Below are 13,409 nucleotides of genomic sequence, written 5' to 3' on the forward strand. Positions count from 1 at the left end.
TACCCAAGTCATAATTGGAATTCCAGGCCTTAATACCACTTCATGACCCAGAGTTAGTTGCTCAGTTTCTACTAAAGCCCAATATGCAGCTAACAGCTGCTTCTCAAAAGGTGTATATTGCACTCCAGATGAGGGCAGTTTCCTTGACCAAAAGCCTAAAGGTACACTTCGGCTTTGTTGTTTTTGCCACAGACTCCAATTTGCATAGTCATCTTGTACAGTCACTTGTAACTCCACTGGCCCATTTTGCATAGGCCATAAGTCTAGAGCTAATTGAATAGCAGCCTTTGCTTCCTCAAAAGCTCTACTTTGTTCAAGTCCCCAGTCAAATTCATATTTCTTTCTGGTGACTTTATACAAGGGTTTTAAAATCTGTCCCAAATGTGGGATGTGGTGTCTCCAATAACCAAACAGCCCTATGAACTTTTGGGCCTCTTTCTTATTGGTAGGGGTGGGAAAATCCTGGATTTTTTGTCGAGCTTGTGGGAGAATTTCTCGCAGTCCTCTATTCCACTGTATCCCCAAGAATTTTACAGTTTGAGCTGGCCCTTGAACCTTTGCGGGGTTGATTTCCCATCCTTTGCTTTTCATATGGTCAATTAATAATGCTAAACTCTCCTCCACCTCCTTTATATTCTTTCCCTGTATCATGATGTCATCTATGTAATGTGTAAGCTGTACACCAGGTAACTTTAATTCATCCAAATGTTCAGCTACAATCCTGTGGCAAATAGTTGGGCTATGAATATATCCTTGCGGCAGGCGTGTAAATATATACTGTCGGCCTTGCCAAGTAAAAGCAAACTGATTCCATTGCTTGGGGTCTATTGGGATTGTAAAGAAGGCATTGGCCAAATCAATAACTGCATACCAAGTCCCTTCATGTTTTTGTATTCTCTCTATTAAAGTAACCGTGTCTGGGACAGCAGCATACAAGGGAGGAGTCACTTTGTTCAGCTGTCTATAATCTACTGTCATCCTCCATGTTCCATCTGACTTTCGGACTGGCCAGACAGGGTTGTTCCATTGAGTAGTTGTAGGGACTAACACTCCTGCCTCAACACATTCTCTTATAGTGTTGGCAATTTCATCTTGCCCACCTGGCACACGATATTGCCTCAAAGTAATTACTTCAGAAGGTTCGGGCAAAGTGATTGGATCCATCTTGATTTTCCCCACTAAGACTGCATTAATGCCTATTTTCCTCACAGCAAATTGGTATTTCCCTTCAGGTAAATTTAAGGTCATACCCTTCAAAATGTCTATTCCAATGATGTATTCAGGAATAGGCACAATAACCACACTATATTCTTTCTTGGGCAACTGTCCAATTTTCATCATCAATTTAACTTGTCTGGCTGATATTTCAGTCCCTCCTAGTCCTGTAATGGTAATAGGAGTTCCATGGCTGAACTTGTCTGGATTTCCATAAATAAGGGTGGCCTCGGCCCCAGTATCTATTAATGCCTCAGTTACCGTACTTGACCCATTTTTCCAATATATGGTCAAGTTAATGTGAGGTCTACAATCCAGCCTGTGTATTTCCTTAATTTGGACTGGGGCTCGGCCTGTTCCCTAGTATTCCCTTTCATGTGATTCACTTGGGTATGAAGGTTCAACATCTGTAGCATTTGCAGGAGCAGTTCTGATTTCCCTATCTCTCCTGTTATCAAGGCCTTTATCTCTGTACATTCTATATAATTCATTGGTTGGAATTCCATCTATCATTTCAAAACCTACCCCTGCTCTCAATAAAGCAGTAAACATTTCTTTCCTTGTTACTCTCCTTTGGCGCCAAGTTTGCTGGTTATTCACCCTTCTCTCTCGAGGAGATCTATCCCCTCCCCAGTCACCTAAGTCATGTAACTGTAAAATCTTATTTATCACTGTTGTAAGACGGCTCCCTACTTCTCCAAGTAATAAATTCAAAATTAGTTGTTTATAAGCAGGGGGAGCTGTCCTAATTATTAAATTCCTATGAGGCAGTTCCATTGAATCATTGTAATATTTGTCTGCAGTTCCTGTCATAATGGCAGTCTTCATTACCTCCTCCTTTAGTCTCATGATACAATCTCTAAGTGAATACCAGGGTCTGTGCTCAGTGGGCCACATAGAATCAGTAGCATATCTCTTATTGCATCCCACAGCGGCTAATGCCAACAGAGTAGTCCTGCTATCACCATCTCCTTGCTGATGATGTTCCCTAAAAGCTTGTTGAACTAGAGGATCATGGCTGATACCTATGAATCTCATGCAGTCTGTCCCATCTACTGATATTCCACCGGCCCCTTGATCACTGAGTCTTACCATCCAAGATATCAATGGTTCTCCTATTCTTTGGCTGAATCTACTCAAAATATCTGTGACCTCTTGCGGTGAGAAATCTTCCTGAATTTCCCTTGTAACTGAATCTTCACCTCGGGTTTCTGTCTTCCTCCTTTGTATGGGTCGAGCCCTTGTCTGATCATTTAACCATCTCCTATTCTCTGTGTGAGGAACATCCTGAACCCCAGTAGTGTTTTGTGCCTCAACCCCTAACATTGTCTCATTCTCTCCCCACTCACTTCCTCTGCCACCATGGCTAGGACGAAGCAGGCAGTCAGGCTCTTTCTGGGCTGGGTTGAAATGCACTCTGGGCTTTTTTGGTCTCCTGTTGCTCTTAGCCACATTAATAGAAAAGTTCTCATTTGAGTCAGTTTGGTCTCCTGCTATCTGAGATTCCTCTTCTTCCTGTGGGGTAGGAGTGCCCCCATGTCTTTCACTTAATCTCAATCTTTCGTATACTAGCCGGTAGGCTGATAACACTATCCAGCTTTGCCTAGATAGTGATGCCCCTGACTGAATCCCAACTTCTCGTAAACACTTTTCCAAATCCCTAGGATCTCCTCTCCGTAGCCTTGGTTCCCAGTTTTCACAGGGTCCAGCTTTTTTAGCCAATTCTTTTGCTATGGAGGAATAAAATGGATCCTCCCATCCTGGGATATTCATCTCTTCCTCTGAAATTGTTCTGCTTCTAAATAGAGATCTTATACCTAGCGATCCTGTTCGTGACGCCAAATGTATCAGGAGGGCCGAGTTTATAATCTCAAAGAGGATCATAAACATGTCTGAAAGGTTCGGAACCGCCGGATATAAGAAACTCTCAAAGTAGAAGGCAGAAGAATCAAAACATTTATTTAGGCTCCACAGTAACCAACCCATGAACCAGAAGCCCCATTTTGATATGTTGATCATAATCTTCCAGGCCCAATAAGTACGCCTTGAAAGAGTAACCAGGAGGCTACAGAGAAACATGATTGCGTAAAGCAAAATCATGTTTCCCCCTTTTATGGTAATAAGATTACCCACTGGACTGAAGTCTTTGTTCAGCTTCCTCCCGTAGATCAGCTCTGCTACTGGCAGCTCCTGCCTCAGCTGTGTCTGTGTCTGTAACTGACGTAACTGTCGTAACTGACGATGTAACGGTCGCTGTAACTGACGATGTAACTGTCGCTGGCTCCAACCGGAAAAGGAAAGAAGAACTTCAAGCTGTCCTCTCCCCTCTTATAGGGTTTTTGACATCATCAAGCTCCGCCCGAATGACCAGGGCCGATTGGTTCCTGAGTTGGCTCCTCCCCCTAGGGTAGACCAGGTTCTGGAGCTAACACCTCCCCTCAGCCAGCCCCATGACTCATCACACAGGAAGTTCTGGTCCTGCCCCGGAAGAGCAAGCCCCAGCGTCCAGGGAAGCTCAATGAGGTAAACTGAGTCATTCAAAGAAAACAAAGGCCATTCTGGCTACAGATATACATTCCCACCCCTCCTCAGACCAGAAGATTATATGACATGGTGAAAAGAGCACAGGATTGGCTGTTAGATGATCTGGGATCTTGTCCTGCTTTTTACCACTTCCTTTGTATATGATCCTCTTAGGATCTCTGTTTTCACACCCATAAAATGAAAGGGTTTAAGCTCCATCTAGAACAGGTAGGTGGCACAGTGGATAGAATGCCAGACCTGGAGTTAGGAGGACCTGAGTTCAAATCCAGCCTCAGATACTTACCAGCTGTGTGACCCTGGGCAAGTCACTTAACCCCTATTGCCTCCAAAAAAAAAAACCCCTACAATGTGCCATGCAGCATCCTAGGCACTGGGGGGGGGGGGGGGAGGGAATGACATAATTTCTACATTCTATTGGGGAAGACAGCATGTGCACATTTAATGTATCTATCTATATCTATATCTATCTATATTCGTATATGTGTGTATATATATGCATATATAGAAATATGAATAAGGCTAGAGATTAGATGTATGATTTCATCGGTTCCTGGATCTCCAGGACGAGGAAAACTCCTTTTGCCAATGCAGGTTGGCGCCTCTTCTGCAATTTACAAATTTAGAGGGTTACCTAGAGCATTGAGAGCTAAGTAATTAGCCCCGGGTTACACGAGCTAGTATATGTCCTAGATGGAACTTGAACTCAGATCTTCTTGCCTTCCTGGCGGTGTCTCTATCTACTATACTGCCTTTATATATGCAGAAAAAATACATGATAATTTTGGGGGGAGGTAGTGATAGATGAGAATTGAGGGGACTTATCTAGGGTCACACAGCTAAGGCAGGATTTTAAACCCAGGTCTCCCTGGTTCCACCTCCAGCACTCTATCCACTAAACCACACTGTATTCCAGATGTGAGGAACAGCCTGTCCAAAGATATGGAGATGGAACAGCAAGGAGGCCAATTTGGCTGAACCAAAAGGGCATGAAGGGAAGGAATGCATGGTAAGGGCAGAAAGGTTGTGAGGTTGTGAGACCCAAGTGAGCAAAGTCTTACTAGGCTCAGGCGTTACTATAGGACCTCTTGTATCAATGGTCTTCTAATAAATGACTCTGGAAAACAAGGTACTTGTGACATACTTTTAAGTTTAATCTGTATTATTAAAACTTTCTCCATCACTTTCTTATATTTAGACAATCAATAGAATAAACAAATATCGATATTGTTAATATTAACAATATTAACAATAATATGAATGAATGAATTAAATTATGTATTAAATAAATAACAAATCAAGCCCTAATATGCAGCATTTGCAGATTTCTGAGGTGTAAATGTTCACAATGAAAATTTCACAATTGGCTTGGGGTACAGGCTGGTTTCAGCACATCCGCTTCTGGTCCCCACCTCGCTACTCTCCCCGCCTTTCTCACTGGTGCTTTCCCGCAGACACCCAAGCTCAAGGATATCTCTAACAATAAATCACATCCTGGAAGAGCTTCATTTCCTCCTCTTTGGACCATTCAATGCCTCCTCAAGGCAAGTTGGAAATGGGTCACCTAGAACTCTGGCAGGAAATATGTGTCAGATTTAAAGGTAAAAAATTTACAATGTATATTTCCTTATCCATCGTCTTTGGGGTCAGCCGAGAGAAATAGTAGTCTGCTCTATGCAAGTGGAAATTCCCGAATGAGATTGTTTCTTTTTTAATTGGTCATGGCAGTGAAGGGATATCCTGGCATTAATCTGTGAGACCTTCACTGACTGCTCCAAGTCTATTCAGCATGTGGTGATAGGCTGGAATAGATGGGTACTGTGTAGTCATGATGCCTCTAGCCCAGGGATGAAATACCATAATATGATAATAACAGAACCAGCAGTGGTAGGAATGATATAACACATTTTCATTGCCTCCAAAGATGAATTATTTCATTGGTATTGGTGTTTTTCCAATTGCACAGATCACGATCCCTCCATTCAAGTCAACAAACATTTAAAGTATTATGTATAAAAATAATAATTATTATGTATTATAGTACTAGGTATGAAGCCAGATGCAGCCTGGTAGAGTGGCTGAGGACTAGCCTTGGAGTCAGAAATTCCTGGGTTCAAGCACTATTTCTGACACATACAGTTGTCCCTTCCACTTTACAACTTTCCCCATCATGGTTTCGAAATATCATGGGTCGGCATAAGAAATAAAATGGGAATTTTAGGGGAGTTTTGCAGAAGCCACAGATGACAAGTGAAGGCCAGTAGATGACAGAGAAAAAGTTTTAAAACTGAGAAATCCATAAAATATATGTATAGTGTTGTATAATACCAAGATATTTTATCTTTTATACTGTAATAATTCAGACTTCTCTGGTTTAAACGGAGGGCCAAAAATCTTATGTGGATTTTCCAGGTTGTGGGGTGGGGGTGGGGTGGGGTGCTCTGATCCTAACCCCTGAGATGTGGAAGGGATAATTGTATTGGTTGTATGACTGTTCGCTGTGGTCCCTTCCATATGTGAGTCTCTTCATTCCTTTCTTATGCTGGTTGCTCTTTTCTGGATGCTCTCCAGCTAAGCATTGTCACTCAAGCCTTCAGTCCCTCCTCCCCCAGGTAACTCTCTAAAACACTAACTTATAGTCCCATTGCCAAACTACACTGGTGAAAGGAGTTTCCACACTGAGAGCTCCCTACATGAATGAAATCACAGATCTGTACCCCTCCACTGACCCCCAGCATACAATGCACTTTATCAGGAACAAACAAAGATGAAATAGTCCCTCTCCTCAAGGTGCTTACATTCCACCTTAATAGGCAGTCTTGATGAGTTGCTGCTGGTTGAAAACCTGGTGATGAGCTATTCCAAACTCAGCTAGACCGGACCTTGGATTGCTGGTATGCAGATCATAGCCAGTTTCCACGCTGGAGACTGCTTCAGCTTGCTGAGACCTGCTGAGAATTTGTGTTCCATTTGAATGGCTTTTGGGAACTCAGGGTTATCTCGAAGGTGCCAAGAGGCATTGGAGGAGTACTAAGCATAGGAATGATAATAATTACCATTATCAATTATAATTAGTAAAATAATAGATGCAAACTCCCTATGTTACAAATATACCCCCAAAATATCCTCAAGAATTCAGCAAATAAATCGAATTGGCATTGTAGGGTTTTGCAGACATAATTGCTGCCCATAATCTCAGCCAGACATTTGAGAACAACATTTTAACAGATGCTGCCACACTGAAAACTCATAAATTCCAAACTTAGTGGAATAAAAGCTCCCAAAATAAAAGCGACCAAGTAGGAGAAATGAAAACCACGTGGGACAGGAAATAGTACATATCATCCATCCTGTCTGTTATTGGAGTCGTACCAAAAATGCTTCCAGTGAATCTACAGATTAGTTTACATCCCAGAATTTTCATTCAATTACAAGACAACAACAAAATGACCCCAAACAATTATCCACCTGCACCATAGTCTGCCAAATATTAAATATAGCAGAACAATAATAGGAAAATAGTTTGTCCTGGACTCCATGGAATATGAGAAGGAAATGAATGAGAAGCCACAACAATTATGCTTATACAGGATTTGATAAGTGGAAGGAACACCCATATTGAGGAAATCATGGAGTTTTCGAACTTTTATAATTATGATTATTTCCCTTCCCTCCCCTTCAAATTATGTTATTATCAGATTAACTATTTAAGCTCTGGGGTAGAGGAGGGTTTTTCTTGGCCTGACAGGTGGTAGGAGTATTCACTGCCTGTGTTCTAGCCACTAAGGTAACAAGACATGTGGATAAAGTGCTTGGCTCAGTCAGGGAGGCCTAGGTTCAAATCTGCCTCTCAACCTTGTTAATGTTGATCCTTCATTCTCAAAGAGGACCAATGACATCATGAGGGTGATCTTTTGACTTGCGTGCAAATACTAGGTATGTAACCCAAGACAAATCTGTTGAGTCTAACCCACCCTCCAACCCTCTTCTGGAGGCTCATCATATTGGCACTATACCTAGTAGGGTCTTTGCCAAACACAGTTGTGGAATCAGAGGACTTAGGTTCAGATCTTGTCTCTGATGCTTGCTTATCTGTAAAATGAGAGGTATGGCCTAGATGGCCTCTGAAGAGCCTTCCGGTTCTAGATCTATGATTCTATGTGCTACTAAATCTTAGATGGTTTGCAGTCTATGTCATTGGAGTGAATTTCATACCAGGAGTTCCCCAGATCTGAAATGACAGTCATGTATATTTGCATATTACAAAGCATTTTCTTCACCACTCTTTGAATTGGTATAAAACTTATCACTAACATTGTAGAGACAAGAAAACTGAACCTCAATTTAAGCACCTTGCCTATACACAAACCTTCAAAAAATGGTAGAGATGTCATTTGAACTCAGGACGTAGTATCATAAGCACAGAATTGGAAGAGACCTCACAAGTTATCTAGTTCAACCTGTTTCCGAACAGAAATCCATTCTAAAGCATCCTTAATGAGTGTCTCTCTCTTGTCTCTGGGATCAAATATAAAATCTTCTCTTCAGCTTTTAAAGCTCTCTCTAACCTGGCTCCTTCCTATCTTTCTAGTCTTCTTACTCCTTATTTATACCAAGTCGATTTCTTCCTATAGTCACTGCTTGGAAAGTATAGGATTAGAACTGAAAAAGACTTTGGATTTTGTTATATAGAAATTGAAACCCAGAGAGTTTAAGTGACTTATCAAAGGTCACATAGTTAGAAAGTAGCAGAACCAGCATTCAGAACCGTATCTTCTAACTTCAAACATCAGGGTCTTTTCAATACAACAAGCTACCTCATTGAAAGGACAGCACAATTTCCCAAATGTTGACAAGCCTTCCTTCCTACTGCTACTCAGTGGTTGGTCACACACACACACACACACACACACTATACATGTTTACATATTATATATCTTGAACTAATTTGGCGACTTGCCTACTGAATTGAATGCCAATGTCTAGGCAACATGAATTTGTTTTTCCAGTTTGTTTTTCCATTTTGAGTGATTAGAAGAATTTCTTTCACACTTCTTTGGATTTCAAAGAAACATAAATGAAGAGTTGCAAAGAACCTTTGTCCAACTTTCATCTTACAAATGAGGAAACTGAGGCCCAAAGAGGTTAAGTGACTTGCCCAAGTCACTACACAGGTAGTAAGTGGCAGATTCGGAAATTGATCTCTAGTCTTTGGACTCCCATTCAGCACTCTTTCCATTGATGCATGGTGCCTCCCAATAGGAAGTTTTGCAGCATGCCATGACTCTACACAATTAATACTATATTACCTGCAAACAGGATCATTTACAGAACATCTCCCCCAAAAAAGAATCCTTTTGTTTGGCTTTGGCTTAGGCATCTTCCATGACACTGGGAACATATTAGGGGAGCCTGTCTCTATTTTAATACTTCATTTTATGTCAACATACAGGGGATTCTTGAATGAAGTTATTTCTATCCGTCACATCTTCTGTAATTTTATTTCATGTAGAGGAGACACCTTGTTCAAGATTTCATTTGGTTCTATTAAGCCAGAAGCTTTAAAATTATTTTATTTTAGACTACGTCTCCTATCTCACCTAGGCTGTATGTTCAGTTGTCACTCACAGGCCTGACCCCATCATTGATCTATGCAGGAGCTTTGACCTACTCTACTTTCTACCTCACCAACTCATCTCTCCTTAAGCAACTTCATGGTGTCTGAACCCTCCAACCCCCTTCTGGAGGCTCACCATATTGGTGCTATACCTCGTAAGGGCAATTGATCAGTTTTAGCTCACTGTAGTTAAGAACTCATGAATTCAAGCAATCCACCAGCCTAATCTTCCCAAGTAAGCAGATCAGGGATCATAGCCTCTTACCTCAATATCTGGCTACCAAATGCTTTTTATTATTTTTAAAATTAAATTTAAAAATTTTTATAGTTATCACAATTTATTTTGTAGTCATAAAATGCCAGCAAAAGAACAGATTGTGTCAACTAGTTAGGCTGGACAGATAACTTGATTGTAGCCATGTTTCCATGGGCTATGGACAGCAGCACTGAATTACTTGACTTTTCCTTCCACCTCTGTTGTTCTTGTGGTGGTGGTGATGGTGTCATGTCCACTCTTCATGACCCCATTTGGGTTTTTTGGCAAAGATACTGGAGTGGTTTGCCATTTCCTTCTCCAGCTCATTTTACAGATGAGAAAACTGAGACCAAGAAGGTTAAGCGACTTACCCAGGGTCACACAGCTAGTAAGTGTCTGGGGCCAGATTTGAACTCAAGAAGCCCAGCCCTCTATCCACTGCATCACCTTACTGCCAAAACTTTGTTATGTAAGGCAAAAGGAAGGGCAGTTTTGAATGGTGGTTTGAACCATGCAAGAGTAACAACAAATGATGGAGTAACAGGTGTGCAATAAATATTTGATTGCTGAATCTTGGGCTGGGAAAAACAGAAAGAGAAATTAAATGCCAAGACAGAGGGCAGTGATTAAAAGGCATTTCCAGTTAGGATATTTTAAAAAAATTATACAAGAAATAGGCCTTTTAAAAAAAGTCTCCATGCTTGCTCCTTTTATACAGATTCAGCAGAGTCCAAAGATAAACCTTCTTTTCTCAAATCTGATTTCACTCTCTTGACTGCATATAAGTAAAAATATGTAGAACCACCTCAAATATCTTCTAAAGCTCTGGAGTTTAGAAATGATCAAGAAAACAATATTTCACACCTAGTAAGAAATAGCCCAAAATGAATATTATTGTAAAGCTTTCTCTTTAATTCAAATCTGTGAGGCCTATATAATAGAACATATATGCCAGTCTCCACCACTAGACAACCACATGATGCTAACCTTATCATCCTCAACCTTACTCCATTCATCTTATTTCGTTTTTTTAAAAAACCATGATACACAGTGGCTTGAGGAACTAGACCTTCCCTGATGTGTTAGCACTGTTTGTAAGTCATAATAACCATGGCCATTAGAGGCCACAATCACCAGGAGAAGAAAATGGTTTATATTTAGCTTCCTTCTGTGAAACACCGCTTTGGCTAGATGCCTTTGACCATTAATTTGCTTCTTTGTCTTCTAGATCTTGGAATTTTCACCCAAAGAGACATTTTTTCTCTTGAAGTTTGCTTCTTTGTCTTCTAGATCTTGGAATTTTCACCCAGAGAGACTTATTTTTTCTCTTGAAGTTCTGGTGAACATAGTTCTGATACATTCGACATAAGAAGAAATTTAACATCCTTCAGAACTTGAGCATTCACATCTTCCTTCTCCTGCAGGAAAAAAAAAAAAACAAACCAAACCATCTGAATAGCAGGGTAAGTAGACAGCCAGCAAACCTTGGAAGATTTTATGTACAAAGCATTTCGTTGCCATGCTGGGACCTGCTTGGTGATTTCTTCCTCAAGTCTCAATTTAGTCTTGTAAAAAGATACTTGGCTTCTTCATTGAGAAAACAGCTGAACTGGAGGCTTATTTCCCTTTCCTATGGTGACTTCTTCCTCTCTAGCTTCTGCACATTTCAAACTGAATACCGAAGTACTGATCAAATAAACCTTTCTTTTAAGTAGGTGCTGCTGCTGCAGCTGGTGATTCACCAACCCCACAACAGATTTGTTGTTCTTCGGTCGTATCTGACCCTTTGTGACCCTATTTGGGGTTTTCTTTGTAAAGATACTGGAGTGGTTTGCTATTTCCTTTTCCAGCTCATTTTTTACAGATAAGGAAACTAAGGCAATCAGAGGTTAAGTGACTTGCCCAGGGTCACACAGTTAGGAAGTGTCTGAGTTTGGGTTTGAACTCAGTTCTTCCTGACACCAGGCCCAGTGTTCTATCCACTGACCCACCAGCTGCCTCTTTCTCTGTAACAGAATCACCTTCTAAAGCGTCCGGTTTTTGTTGCAGTACTTGATATTCATTGGCATCCTGATGAAGACAGGATCCTTGATCACCTTTCTCTGCAAACTATGGGAAGGCCATATGCAAAAACTGCAATAGAATGATAGGTGGGATTCTGGAAGAAGTTTCGCCTCTGGAATTCGACAAATCTCTGAGGGCTGCAGTAATGTAGCATGTGGAAGCCATTTCCTATGAAACTTGCAAGGCGTCGACAATCCCTTGAATGGCGTCTCTGATTTCTGGCACCGAATGGTTTACACTGAGCCATTGCATGTACGGAACAAGTGTAACTAACCACTGTAGCATTCATGTAGCAAGCTGCGTGGTAATTCCTTAGCAGATGCTCACTGTTCTTAGGTCATGTCTTCTAGCCATGGGCTCCTCACAAAGGGCACCTGCTGGTCCTTCATTAACAGAGCAAATCCACTCTATCTTGATGTTTTCCCAAATATCATCCTTCCAGAGTATCTACTTTACTATAACTTCCTGACTAGCAGGAGAGGCTCCAGTCACTGCGAAAAGCTGAGCACTGAATACCATGAAAGGTTCATCAGTATTCCTCCCTATCCCAACAAGATTCTCCTTTCCCCATTTTATATTAGCTGAGGGAAGTAGTAGTACAGTAAGGCCAGGATATGTGGCTCCTGAGGAGTGGAAGGAAAAGGAGGAGAAGGAGCAGGGGGAGGAAGAGTCGCAGCTGCAGCTGGCGTAGTAGCCATTTGGCTTGGCCTGGGAACCAAACGCATTTTTTTAAAAAAATCAATAAACAATAGATAGAAAAAGATCTTATAATTTCCGCATCTTTTAGTCAGCTTGTGTAGCTATCAAGAAATGCTGTAGAAATCACCTATGAAAGCCTTCCTACTTTCTTTTCATGTTTTTGTCAAACATACCTATCATACATGCACAGACTGTTCTCATAAAGATTTCATATCTCTATCTGTCTGTCTGTCTGTCTATCTATCCATGAAAATTAACAAATACTTGTCAAGTGCTTATCCTGGGTCGGGCACTGTGCTAAGTGTTGGGGATACAAAAAAAGACTTGTCCCTGCCCTCAAGGAGCTCACAATCTAATGAGAGAAACAGCATGCAACTATGTACAAACAAAATACATACAGGATAAACTGGAGCTAGTCTCAAAGGGAAGAGAGTAAACTTATGGAGGAACAAAGAAGATATATGTTGATGCCTTCTCAGTTACTCTTTAACATTAAAAACAACAGCAACAGCATTATCTGTAGTCTTTTTCTTTCAGAATGCTCCTCACTATGGACTTTTTTCTACATCAGTATTTTAGTGCGCTTGTGATCTCATTAATGTGCTTACTTGGTCCAGTGGTACAGATTGCAATCTATCCATGCAACTTTCATTGATGTCCTCATAAATTTTCCATGACGGGGTGCAACCAATGTACTGGGGACCTTGTTCTAGATCAAGAGTTCTTAACTTTTTTTATTGTGGCCGGGAAGGGGGGTGCCTTTGGCAACCCGGCAAAGATTATGGAGCCTTTCTCAGAGTGGTACTTCTAGGTAATTGAAAGAAATGTTCATTTCAGTTAGAGGTTAGTGAAAATAAAGATGGATTCTCTCTTCTCCCCACCCCCATCCAAATACAAAGATCCCTTGAAATCTATCCGTGGACTTTTTTGGAATCTGTGGATCCCAAGTTAGGAACCTGGGCTTGGGGTCACTTGATATTACATGAATACCAATGGAACACAAAAAACTATCCATTA

General features: G+C 41.1%; 1 pseudogene; it reads right to left on the reverse strand.

Moving 5' to 3' along the window:
* Positions 1 to 10,471: 10,471 nt before the first annotated feature.
* Positions 10,472 to 12,263, reverse strand: LOC118846834 (annotated as a pseudogene).
* Between the last annotated feature and the right edge of the window lie 1,146 nt (positions 12,264 to 13,409).

Source organism: Trichosurus vulpecula, chromosome 4, assembly GCF_011100635.1.
Source record: "Trichosurus vulpecula isolate mTriVul1 chromosome 4, mTriVul1.pri, whole genome shotgun sequence".
NCBI classification, from domain to species: Eukaryota; Metazoa; Chordata; class Mammalia; order Diprotodontia; family Phalangeridae; genus Trichosurus; species Trichosurus vulpecula.